Genomic DNA, 11,852 nt, shown 5'->3' with positions numbered 1-11,852 from the left:
CAAAGATATAAAGAAGAAATATTCATCCAGACAGGTAGGAGGGGCGGAGCCGGGGTAGAGAGGACACAGTGTGGTGGTGGCAGTGGCAGTGGCAGGCTGGCAGAAAGTGCAGTCACACATTTTAAAAAGCCAGGAGGGACACCTGGGGAGTGCTCCCAGCTCCTCACCAGACTGTTCAGCTCACTGTCCCAGTGCCAGGGAAAATCAAGCCTCATTGTTTCTCACTGTGCAGACCAGTGGGGGTTGGGGAGGAGGCAGAAACTGCCAGTCTCTCAGCACAGTCCATTTGTTTAAAGGGCCCCCACAGTCAGAGAACATCTGCAGACCCACCCACTCTGGGAACGACGGCCACGGCAACAGCTAGAGGGGCGCCAGTCCCATATGGAAGTTGGAGAGGTGCCTGGAAAAGGGGCGAATGCTGAGCAGGTGGCATTGTTCCCTCTCAGATCCCTCCCCCACACACAGCGCCACAACATGGTGAAACAGGTCACCCTGTACTTACAGTACGTAAGGCTCTGCTCCTTACAATGTTAACAGGAGCGACAGGTCTACCTAAGACACAGAGACAAACAAACACAGGAGGTTGTCAAGATGAGGAGACAGAGAAGTATGACCCAAAAGGGTGAACAGATCAATGTTCCAGTGGAAGAACTAAGTGACTAGCAGATAGCCAACCTAACAGATGAGGAGAGAGCCAACCTAACAGACGCAGAATTTCAAACACTGGTGATAAAGGTGCTCACAGGCTTGACAGATATGCTTGAGTGCGGCAAACACATAAGAGAAGAAGTGCAGGCTATGCTAAGCGAAACAAAGGAAAATCCACATAAAACCAACCCAATGGTGAAGGGAAGAAAACCAGGGTTCAAATCAATGATTTGGAACATAAGAAAGATAAAAACAGTCAACCAGTACAGAATGAGGAAACAAGAATTGAAAAAAATGAGGAGAGGCTTAGGAACCTCTGGGACAACTTTAAACATGCCAACATCCAAATCATAGGGGTGCCAGAAGGAGAAGAGAAAGAGCAAGAAATTGAAAACTTATGTGAAAAAATAATGGAGAAAAGCTTCCCAAATTTTGTGAAGGAAATAGACATACAAGTCCAGGAAGCATGGAGAGTCCCGGGCATTCTGGACCAAGAAGGGCCCACACCAAGATACATCATAATTAAAATGCCAAAGGTAAAAGATAAAGAGAGAATCCTAAAAGCAGCAAAAGAAAAGCTGAGAGTTGTCTACAAAGGGGTTGCTTATAAGGTTATCAGCTGATTTCTCAAAAAACACTTTTCAGGAAAGAAGGGACTGGCAAGAAGTATTCAATGTGATGAAAAGTAAGGACCTAAAACCAAGACTACTGTATCCAGCAAAACTATCATTTAGGATGGAAGGGTAGATGAAGTGCTTTCCAGACAAAGTTAAGCTAAAAGAGTTCATCATCACCAAACCCTTATTATATGAAATATTAAAGGGACTTACTTAAGAAAAAGAAGATCAAAACTATGAACACTAAAATGACAACAAACTCACAACTATCAACAACTGAATGTAAAAAATAAAAACAAAATCCAACTAAGCAAACCAGAATAGGAACAGAATCATAGGTACAGGGATCATTTGGAGGATTATCAGCTGGGGGGGGGTAGGGGGAGAAATGGGGAAATGGTGCAGGAATTAAGAAGCATAATTGGTTGGTACAAAATAGATAGGGGGAAGTTAAGAATAATATAGGAACGGTTGAAGCCAAAGAACTTATATGCATGACCCATGGACATGAACTAAGGGGGGTGGGATTGCTGAAGGGAAGGGGTGTACTGGGCAGAGGGGAGCAAAGGGGAAAAATTGGAACTACTATAACAACGTAATAAAATATACTTAAAAAAAAGAAGAAAGTTCCAGAAGTGCCTAGAATTCAAAATATGTGATCCAGGGAAATTATAGAGAAGATATGTGACCTAAAAGAACAACTGTTTATGATAATCATTAGGAGAATGAGACTACCAAGAGGAAAAGCCAAAATACAAAACAAGAAAAGATTTTTAAAAAACCTTATTGTTTGATATTTAAAAGAGCTTTATCCAGATATAAATCACATAATTATAATTAAGTCATCTAAAATGTACAAGCCAATGGTTTTGAAAATATTCACAGTGTGCAACCATTACTACAATATAATTTTAGAATGTTTTCATTACCCCCAAAAGGAATCCTTTAACAGTCACCCCCTATTTCTCCCAACTCTCCCTCTCCCTGCAGCTCTAGGGCAAACACCAAGCTACTTTCTGTCTCTATATTTTTGCCTATTCTGGACATTTCATATAAGTGGAATCATACAATATGTGGTCCTTTGTGACTGGCTTTTTAAATTTAGCATAATGTTTTCAAGGTTTATCCATGTTGTAGCAGGTATCAGTCCTTCCTTTTCATGGCTAAATAATAGTCTACTGCATGTAGCCATGATATGGAAGCAGCTCAAGTGCCCATCAACAGATAAATAGATAAAAAAGTGGGTGTATATATATACACACACACAACAGAATATTACTCAGCCATAATAAAGGAATGAAATCTTACCATTTGTGATAGCATGGATGGATCTAGAGGGTATTATGCTAAGTGAGATAAGTCAGTAAGAGAAAGACAAATTCCATATGATTTCATTTATATGTAGAATCTAAAGAACAAAACAAACAAACAAAATAGAAACATACTCATAGATACAGACTGATGGCTACCAGAGGGGTGGAGGTTTTGGGGTGAAAAAGGTAAAGGGATTGAGAAATACAAATTAGTAGCTACAAAATAGTCATGGAGATGTAAAGTAAAGCATAGGGAATATGGTCAATATATTATTATAACTATGTATGGTGCCAGGTGAGTAATTGAAATATCAAGGGGGAATGTCTTTGTAAAGTATATGATTATCTAACCACTATGCTATACACTTGAAACTAAAAATAATATTGAATGTAAACTGTAATTGAAAAATAAAATTAAAAACTTTCTATGATATGTATATACTTCATCTTTTTTATCCATTCATCAGTTGATAAACATTTGGGTTATTTCTGTTTTTTTTGGCTACTATGAAAAGTGCTGCTCTAAACATTTTTGTACAAGTTTTTGTGTGGAGACAGGTTTTCATTTCTCTTGGGTATACAAGAAATATTTAGAAGTGAAGTTGCTGGGTCATATAACAACTCTATGTTTAATGTTTTGAGGAACCGCCAAACTGTTTTCCACAGAAGCTGCACCACTTGACATTCCTACCAGTAATGTATGATGGTTCTGATTTCTCCACATCTGTTTTATTTTGTTTTAAATCAAACTTGCAAGAGTGCTGACAGCAGATCAAGACTTAAGATGGAAATAATTGGAAAGAGATATAACAAACATATATAAAGTGTTTCAAGGCTGCTGACAATGCCACGAGCCTACTGGATGAAGAGTGAGGAAAACAAATCCCATGTAAAGTAAAATACTTTGAACATTACTATCATCAACCAAGATTGGGTGTCACCACCTGCTCTTTTGTGCTTATTGGAAAAACAAGACCAACTGTGTGTCTCCCTCCTGGGCAGCATGCATATTCATATTTTGAGACTTTAAGAACATAAACTGAACAGGGAGAGAGCTTAATGGAAAACAATAATTGAAGATAATTATAATTGAGGGAGAAAATGGAGAACTACTTATGGTATTATTTCAATGTGATATACTATCAAGCTAAATGTCCCACTGCACCTCCCCCATTTCCTTCTGTTACAGAAACAGGGGAGTCCAAAACTCCCCGGAGTTTGCGGCTGGGGGATGGGGAGAAGGAAGCAGCTTTCAGAATGCCTCCACATGCCTGAGGCTGGTGGCTGGTGTCTTTCATTATGCAAAATTGCTTGGATGCTTCCAAGGCCTCAGGTAGATGGGAGGAGTCCTGAACCAGGAGATGGTATGGAAAGCACACAGAGCCTACGTGGGGTTCTGTGAATGGTCAGAACTGTTGGCAACACCCACCGTGTCAGAGGATGCAGTCAGGGATATATAGGCAGCTGCGGACACTTTAGGGACAGCGTGCTCTGGGGCTGTCTCCCTCGCTGGCGGGTGTTTGCAGGGGTGCTCTGGAGAAGGAGAGGAGATACACGCGGTTTACAGAAAGAAGACAGTTTGCAAGGAGGCTGAGAATCCAGGTGGTTTTGTATTGAGAGCTGAAGGGCACCACAGCACAGAAGGGACCTCCCCAATCAGATTGAATGATTGGCAACCTCTGGTAAAGCTGAACTGTGTTTGGGAAGTAGGGAAATGGTGTTTCTGACCTTCCTAAAACTGGCTAGATTTGGTAGTGGGGAGGCAAGGATATATGTAACTGTTAAATAAACAATTTTCTTTTCACTCAGCAGCGGGCAATCGGACCCCTAACTGAAGAGTCCGTGGGTTTGTTTTCAATTGGAGCAGCCCAGGGGTTCTGTAACAATTCCAGAAAACTTCATTCCAGCCAGTCCCTCAGCTCCCACTGTCACTGTCCCACCATCTGATGACACTGCTATCCTATTTACCCTGGAATCTTTGGCAATGGTTCCATTTCTACTTCTGAATACACAGCCTTTATTCCTCAGATTACTCATTTGGTACCTTTTGACATACACTAACAACTCTTGTAGTTACTTAACTTTTTTTTGTTTTTTTTTTTAAGTATATTTTATTGATTATGTTGGACAGTAGTTCCAATTTTTTTCCCCTTTGCTCCCCTCTGTCCAGAACCCCAATTCTCTCCAGCAATCCCACGTCCCTTAGTTCATGTCCATGGGTCGTGCATATAAGTTCTTTGGCTTCAACCTTTCCTATATTAATCTTAACATCCCCCTTTCTATTTTATACCAACCAATTATGCTTCTTAGTCCCTGTACCATTTCCCCTTCTCTCCCTCTCCACCCTCCCAGCTGACAACCCTCCAAATAATCCCCATACCTATGATTCTGTTCCTATTCTGGTTTGCTTATTTGGATTTTGTTTTTATTTTTTAGATTCAGTTGTTGATAGTTGTGAGTTTGTTGTCATTTTAGTGTTCATAATTTTGATCTCCTTTTTCTTAAGTAAGTCCCTTTGACATTTTATATAATAATGGCTTGGTGATGATGAACTCCTTTAGCTTCACCTTGTCTGGGAAGCACTTCATCTGTTCTTCTTTTCCAAATGATAGCTTTGCTGGATAGAGTAATCCTGGCTGTAGGTTGCTTTTATCACATTGAATACTGCTGGCCAGTCCCTTCCTGCCTGCAAAGTGTCCTCTGAGAAATCAGCAGATAGTCCTATAGGCACCCCCCTGTAGGCAACTCTCCAACTCTCTCTTGCTGCCCCCAGGACTCTCTCTTTATCTTTCACCTTTGGCATCTCAATCATGATGAGTCCTGGTGTGCTCCCCTCTGGGTCCAGCTTGCTTGAGACCCACTGTGCTTCCCGGACCTGTATGTCCATCGCCTTCACAAAATTTGGGAAGTTTTCCTCATTTTTTTTCAGTTCTTGCTTCCTCATTCTGTACTGGTTGACTGTTTTTTTCTTCCTTATGTTCCAAATCATTGATGTGAACCGCGGTTTCCTTCCCTTCACCATTGGTTTTGTGTGGATTTTCCTTTGTTTTACTTAGCATAGCCTTCACTTCTTCTCTTATGCGTTTGCCATACTCAAGCTTATTTGTCAAGCCTGTGAGCATCTTTATCACTAGTGTTTTGAATTCTGTGTCTGTTAGGTTGGCTCTCTCCTCATCTGTTAGGTTGGCTATCTCCTCGTTGCTTAGTTCTCCCACTGGAACCTTGATCTGTTTCTCCTTTTGGGCCATACTTCTCTGTCTCCTCATTCTTACAGGCTCCTGTGTTTGTTTGTCTCCGCGTCCCAGGTAGAGCTGTCACTCCTGTTATGTTGTAAGGGGTGAAGCCTTAGGGATTCATCAGTACAGGGCGACCTGTTTTACCACGTTGTGGCACTGTATGTGGGGGAGGGGTCTAAGAGGAAACAATGCCACCTGCCCAGCACTCACCCCCCTTTCAGGCACCTCTTCCACCTCTGCACCAGACCGACGCCCCTCCAGCTGCTGCCCTGACCATCCTTTCCAGAGTGGGTGGGCCTGCGGATACTCCAGGATGGTGGGGACCCTTCAAACAAGTGGACTTCACTGAGAGGCTGGCAGTTCCCACCTCCATCCCAACCCCCACTGGTCTGCACAGCCAGAAGCAATGAGGCTTGATTTTCCCCGGTGCTGGGACCATGAGCTGCGTGGTCTGGTGAGGAGCCGAGAGCGCTCCTCAGGCATCTCTCCCCTGCCCCCGACTTTAAAACGTGTGACTGCGCTTTCTGCCAGCCTGCTGCTGCCACCACTGCTGCTGCCACCACACCGCGCCCCCTCTGCCCCGGCTCCACCCCTCCCACCTGTCTGGATGAGTATCTCCTCTTTATATTTTTGTTTGCTGGACCTCCATGCATCTGATCCTCTGGAACTTCCAGTTGTCTCCAGTTTTGAGGCAGCTGCACTTCTTCCTAGTTGTGGAGGGAGATGCAGCATGTCCATCCACGCCTCCATCTTGGACGTAAGTCCTATAATTTTTTTGATGCTGGTATAGAATAAGGCAGTTGGTTTTATATTTTAATTTTACATTTAACAACCTTGCCAACAATCTCATTAGTTCTAATAGTTTTCTAGTTTTGTAAATATAATCATGTCTTCTGCAAATGACCACAGTTTTATTTCTAGTATATTTTACACCCCCCACAATTTCTAATATATTTTTATTATTTTTATTTTCTTAATTCACTGGCAAGAATCAGTAATACAATGTTAAATAAAGTAGTGATAATGGAGATTCTTTTTTGTCTTAAGTTTAAAGGGAATATTTATAATGTTACATGTTAATAGTCAGGTTTCAATCAGAAGAGCAGAAACCCTAGAAGACATGTATTTGTTATGTGTTTGTCACAAGGATTTGACCTTAAAAAATTGTAGGAGCAGGTTAAGCAGTCTTTGGAAGGCTGCTGTCATCCCATCTGGTGCTGGAGCTTGAAGTCCAGGGCAGACAGTGGTGGGAAAGGAAGAGTGGGGAAGTCGAGGACAAGATAGACCTCATAGTCAATTATATCTCAATAAAACTAGAAGAAAAAAACACGAGACTAAACTCACGAGCACAAGCTGGAATCCAGAAGGAAGAACTGAAACCTATGTCGGTTTTTATTACATCTGACCTTGGTTGTTGGACTCTTGGTCACAGAGTTCAATACACACAGCTCACCCAGGAGTCAGAAAAATTCCTTCAGATAAAGAACCATGAGAGCAAAAGGAATATGGAATGGGTAGCAGAAGAAAGCAGTCATAAACACCAGCAATGACCACCACATAACCAGTTGTGGAAACGAGGACAGCAATAATGATTTCTTCTTTATTTTAATGTGAATAAGTTTATACAAATTAACCAAATATTTTTCTTTCTCTCTGGGTCTTAGCTATCAGGGAGCTCAGATCCCCCTCACCCAGCCCCATAACTATAGTAGCCTTTATTATTGGCATAGTTGTAGTCTCCCCTTTTTTCTCAGGTGTTTTCCCCATGATTGCATTTGTTCTTTTTTGTTAACCAATTCATATTTTTGGGGGGGGTAAGGAGACATTAAAAGATGATTCTGGCAGTAACCAGATTTTTGGATAACTCATTTATTTTCCTTTTTTGTGATATTTTATTTATTTTCTTTTTTATTGTTCTATAACAGTTGTCCCATTTTTTCCCTTTTTATATAATATAGATTTATAGTGGTACTGCATACTTTTTTCCTTTGTAACATTTTATACATAATAACAATGAAATGGTGGCTGAATGACGATATTTTTTCCTAAAGAGGCTTTATCAGGTTTCAATCAGAGAAGCAGAGCCACCAGGAATAGTGTGTGTGTGTGTGTGTGTGTGTGTGTGTGTGTGTGTGTGTGTGTGTGTACTTGTTATAGGGATTAAACCTTATGCAACCATGGATAAAACAGTGTCTGTAAGGTTGTTTTGTTCACATCTCATGCTGGAAATTCAACTCCATTGGGGCAAGCAATCAGCAAGGGAAGATGGATGAAAATTTGAGGAGAGCAAGAACAAGTCAGAATTCACAAACACAAGCTGAAGCTTATGAGGATAGAATGAAACCCATATTAGTTCTTGTTGTCTCTGACCTTGATGGAGCACTTGTTTCCACTGCCTCACACCAAAAAGGTGAGCAAGAAGATAAGTGAAAACATGTGTGAGTTAAGAAATAGCTGCTGTTTCACTTCTACCCTCCAAATATCATCTAAGAATCTGTCTTGGCCCACCACGGTCTTAGCTGGTTGTGGTACTAGCACCACCCATCCACCAGGGCTCCTACAGGCTGCAAGGGAGTGTCACTGGCTTGCACTCTCACCAGGCAAATGAGAGGTGCTAAGTATGATGCTTTCATAATACATTTGGATGTCTTCAACTACGTTTAGTTCTGAACTATGGGGTTCCTCCAAATGTTGGCTTAACTTTGTCCTTGCACATCCCCAGGCTCATCTACAAAATGTCTAGTTCATAATGGAGCTACTGTACTGGCTATTGGAAGAAGATTCTGAAGCTAGGGAGATTTAGCTGTTGGTCTTTGAAATTCCCTGTGGTCTGTTCAATCTAGATGCAAAGGACATGGAAAAATCAGGTGCTGAAGTGGTTTAAATATGTTTTGGATGTTACTATTTATAGACTACAGTATTTCCCAATTACAATCCTTAGTTGTCATTCAGAAGAAGGTTATGCTCTTCTTGATCAACAATTTTATTTGAAATGCTTAGTATTGTAGAATATCACCATACATTTTCTGCTTTAATCAACGTATAGAAAAAATTATTTTATATGTCAAGTTTTTTAAAAATGTATTTATTGGGTTGAATGGATATTTGTACCTGAAAAACAGGTGTCCAAAAAAATCCTTTTCTCCATTGTGGCAATTCTTTTGGCAATCCAGCATCTTTGAATAGGTTTAAAATCACTTTCTAATGTGATCATATTATATTATGGGGAGAGAAAAGAAACATCCCTCTTTCTCTCCACATGCGTGTGTGTGTGTATATATAATTCTCTATATCAGTTTTTCTGGAATAGAACACTTACTCCTCAACAAATTTGTTGCTCAAGTTACATCCAAGAAACAATTACCTTAAGTGGCAAAACATTTGTTGTGTGTTTAAACATTTGATTTATGTAAAGCAGGTTGATGTCCAGCCCTGACAGGTATGGTTCAGTTTGTTGGTCATCATCCCACCGAGGGAAAGGTCACTGATTTGATTCCCTGTCAGGGCACATGCCTGGGTCATTTGTTCGGTCCCAGTTGGGGCATGAAGGAGAGGTAACTGATCAATGAATGTCATATTGATGTTTCTCTCCCTTTCTTTCTCCCTTCCTTCCTCTCTCTCTAAAATAAATAAATATAATCCTTAAGAAAAATAAAAAAATAAATAAAATAAATTAAAGAAAAGAAGGTCGACATCCAGTTTTCACAGAGTTCTTACATTTGAGTAGACTGAATACCGTCCTGCCATTGGGAACTTCCTTGTTGTGGCTTGGATGCTGGTGCCACTTGTGGAAACTGCTGTGCAGTACTATGTTATGAGTAACCCACTTTGTACTTCATTCAGTTCTATAGTTTTTACAAAGAATCAAAGTGCTATGATAAATTCTTAAGCTCAGATCACAATATGACAAAGTCAATTTATTAGGCTAGAATATTTCTTTTTATTTTCATTTTAAATTAAACACTATATTTTGAGATAATTATAGATTTCACATGCAGTTGTACTAACTAATAGAGAGATCCCTTGTACTTTTTACCCAGTTCCCCCTATAGTAACATCTTGCAATAGTATATATGATACAATATCAGAACCTGGACGTTGACATTGATGCAAATACAGAACATTTCTGTCACCACAAGAAGTCCTCATGTTGCTGTGTTACATCCATACTCAGTTCTTTCCCACCCCTCTGACTCTAGCAACCACTAATCTGTTCTCCATTTCTGTTATTTTGTCTTTTCAAGAATGTTACATAAATGGAATCATATGATATGTAACCTTTTGAGATTGGCTTTTCTCACTCAGAATAATTTTCTGGAGATTCAACTTGCATGTATCAATAGTTTGTTCTTTTTTATTGTTGGGTAGTATTCCATAGTATGATCGGCCTATGGTTTGTTTAATCATTCACCAGCCGAGACCAGGCTGTTACAAGTGTTTGACCATTATAAATAAAACTGCTATAAACATTAAAAAAAAAAGAATCTCTCTTGTGGACCACTCTAAATGGAAACATACAAGAAAGGAATACTGGGAAATGAGGTTCAGCTTAACTAAGTCAACGAATGACAAATTTACCAAAATTATTTGTTTAAAATAATCAACTTTATTCATGTGTAATTTACAATAACTTACCCATTTTAAATGTACAATTTGATGAGGTTTAAAAATTATTACTGGAACCAGTAATCACCAGCACAATCAGGGTATAAAATATTTCCATCCCCACCTCCAAAAAAAGTTCTCTCCTGCCACTTTGTAGTTAATTCCTCCCTCACCCTCAGCTCCAGGCAAGCATTGATCTGTTTTCTGTCAATATAGATTAGATTTGACAGTTCTAGAATTTTATATAAATGAAAGCATACAGAATTGTACTGTAATGTGTGTGGTTATTTTCACTCAGCCTAAGAATTTTGAGATGCACATATGTTGTTGCATGTACCTCTACTTCATTCTTTTTCCTGAGTAGTATTTCATGGCAGGGATATATCACAATTTGCTTATCTGTTCCTTTAATGCACATTTGAGTTGTTTCCATTATTTGGCTATTATGAATAGAATTGTTATGTATATTCATGTATAAGGCACTGTGTGGCCTTATACATATTTCTTCTCTTGTACAAATGCCTGGGAGTAGAATTCCTGGTCTATTCAAATATTTTCCATTTAAAAATGCAGTTTGTTTTTCTTCTTGTAATTGAGTTGTAAGAGTTCTTCGTTCTGGATAAAAATTCCTTTGTCAGATATTTGAATTGTAATATTTTCCCCAAGTCTGTGCCTTACCTTTTTATTTTCTTAAAGATGTATTTCAAGTAGCAGTTTTTAATATTGATGAAGTCCAATTTATCAATGTTTTGCCTTTTTGGTTAGTGCTTTTTGTGTCCTAAAGCATCTTTCCTACTTCGAGATACACAAATGTTCTGTGTTCTCTAAGTTTTAAAAAAATGCTCACTTAAGGATATGTTTATTGATTTGAGAGAGAGAGAAAGGGAGAAGGAGAGAGAGAGAGAGAGAGAGAGAGAGAGAGAGAGAGAGAGAGAGAGAGAGAGAGAGAGAGACATCGATTGGCTATCTCCCAACCCTTTGGTGTACAGGATGATGCTCCAACCAACTGGCCAGGGCTGTTTTTTAAGTTTCATAATTTAACTTCCACATTGAGATACATCATCCATTTCAAGTTAGTTTATATACTTGTAGTGAGCACTAAGATCTATTTTTTAAAATACGAATACTTGTCTCAGCATTACTTTGCCATCTTTTTCAAACAAAATTCAGTGTATATATGTGGGTCTATTTCTGAACTTCCTAGTCTGTCCCATTAATCTATCTTTGTCTTAAGACCAACAGCAGGCTGTTTCTGATGATTAGCCTTATTACAAGTCTTGTAACACCTTCAAGTTTATTCTTGTTTTCTAAAAATGTTTTGGATATTTTCAGTCCTTTTGCATTTTCATATAAATGTTATAATTGTTTATCAGTTTCTATTAAAGTGTCTCTTGGGATTTTTCATTGAGATTGCATTAAATCACTATGTCAAT

Source organism: Furipterus horrens, unplaced genomic scaffold (assembly GCF_987537825.1).
Source record: "Furipterus horrens unplaced genomic scaffold, mFurHor1.1.pri manual_scaffold_17, whole genome shotgun sequence".
Taxonomy (NCBI): Eukaryota; Metazoa; Chordata; class Mammalia; order Chiroptera; family Furipteridae; genus Furipterus; species Furipterus horrens.
Note: the sequence above shows the minus strand (reverse complement) of the source record.